Genomic DNA, 1619 nt, shown 5'->3' with positions numbered 1-1619 from the left:
GAAGGTTACTGTAAACACCATTCATACCTCCTAGGTATTTCCAGCAGATCAGTACTTCTCAGGGTCTCTCTTCCAAAGACAAGTTACAAATGTTTTGGAGACTCCATTTCAAAGAGAAATCAAACATGATACTGAAAATACCTCTTGTGAAATTTCTTCAGGTGGACTAATTGATACAATTTTAAAAGTTGGCCTCCTACTTAGAGTTACAGCACTTTGTAATATGTTGCTGTTATTTATAGCACTGCTGAGGAACTCACAGATGGTCTTGTGTACAGGTAGACAAGCAGAGGAGCAGAGATGTCAGGCTGCTTTGTGAGGGATACAGAAGGCTTAATTTAAATACCTGAAATAATTATTGCTTACCTTTCTTATCTTCAGGCCTCCAGCTCTAAGGGTTGATGCAGTTCTCTTTGAGTAAGACCCTCAGTTTCCCATAAAACCTGCCATGGAATTACTGCATAAGAAACAGTTGTGACAGCCTGCCAGGGCTGCTGGCAGTGGAGAGTGACAAGCCTGCCTGCAAGGAGAGGCAGCCTGTGGATTGCAGAGGGCTTTGCAGGCAGGTACACAGCTTCCCTCCATGTTGTGCTCCACTGCTGTGCCCCCCCTTCCAGCAGGGGTCACCAGGCAGTGAACTGGCCAATGGTTTGTTAGATATGGTTCTTGTCCTGCACTCTCTCATCGGACTGCTTCCATCTACGTAGCTAACAGGAGCCAGAAACTGGTTAGTGGCATCCCTGCCCTATGGCAGCACTCATGAAACAGCATAATTGGTGGGCTGCAACCCTGAAAGGCATTTAATACAGAAACAGCAGTGAGTGAGACATGGAGGGGAGAGCACTGGGTCAGAGTGGGCTGTTGGAAAGGTCCGAACTGCTGAGGGATGTGTTGGTGTGAGCTGTATATTTCCTGGCAAACCCCTGATGCCAGGCTCAGAGACGGATGGTGACCTACTTATTTCCTTGTGCAGAAGGTCAGAGGAGCAGGTAGATGGAGTGTGTACTGTCCTCACCTCCTCTTAGACTTGTTGTCTGGGAAGGGCTGACAAACCATATTCTCCTGGCCATTCACCAGTGGATACTAAACCTGTGATGATAAAGTAAGAAATACATGTAAAAAGCTTTTAAAATAGTTACACACCTTCATATATTGAGTATGTATTTCTAACCTTGCTTTGCACAAGGTTCACATTTCAGTTGCTTATATCCCCTGTTTTAGCTCAAGCTCTCCTATATATATATATGCATAATAATAAAATACATGCATTCAGGAAGATTTTTACTTCAAGTATGAAGAAATAGTTAAACCTGAGCAGGTGAGGTAAGAGTTGGAACCCAAACCATGCTTTGCATTACCAAATTCCCCAAGGCTCCATTGTTCTTATATTTGAGGTTTATAGAAAATAACCACCTGGTTTCTCTCCTGTGCCTGTAAATGATTATATTCCTCACATTTCTAACCTCTCCTAATACTGCCAGTAACAGCAATACAACCTCCATGTGGTAACCCAGTTGTTCACATCCGTAACTTCTTTAATCTTTGTCCAAATTCCCATTTCTGCCAAAGAATGCATCAGTCACCAAGATAAAACTCAGGGAAATGTAACCCTTGCCCCA

The 1619-nt window shown here is 43.5% G+C and overlaps 1 long non-coding RNA gene across 2 annotated transcripts; it reads right to left on the bottom strand.

Annotated features, from left to right (window-relative positions):
* Positions 1-365: 365 nt before the first annotated feature.
* Positions 366-1380, bottom strand: LOC310907797. 2 transcript variants are annotated; one of them, XR_014589725.1, is made up of 3 exons: positions 1311-1380; positions 1016-1089; positions 366-443 (listed from the first exon to the last, which is right to left on the bottom strand). It is a non-coding gene; the product is annotated as an uncharacterized lncRNA (long non-coding RNA). The 2 variants fall into 2 exon arrangements; XR_014589726.1 differs by having other exon boundaries at positions 373-443; positions 958-1089.
* Between the last annotated feature and the right edge of the window lie 239 nt (positions 1381-1619).

The sequence above is a fragment of the Zosterops lateralis genome (assembly GCF_965231275.1).
Source record: "Zosterops lateralis genome assembly, chromosome: 3".
NCBI classification, from domain to species: Eukaryota; Metazoa; Chordata; class Aves; order Passeriformes; family Zosteropidae; genus Zosterops; species Zosterops lateralis.
Note: the sequence above shows the minus strand (reverse complement) of the source record. Positions and strands in the feature narration are given on the sequence as shown.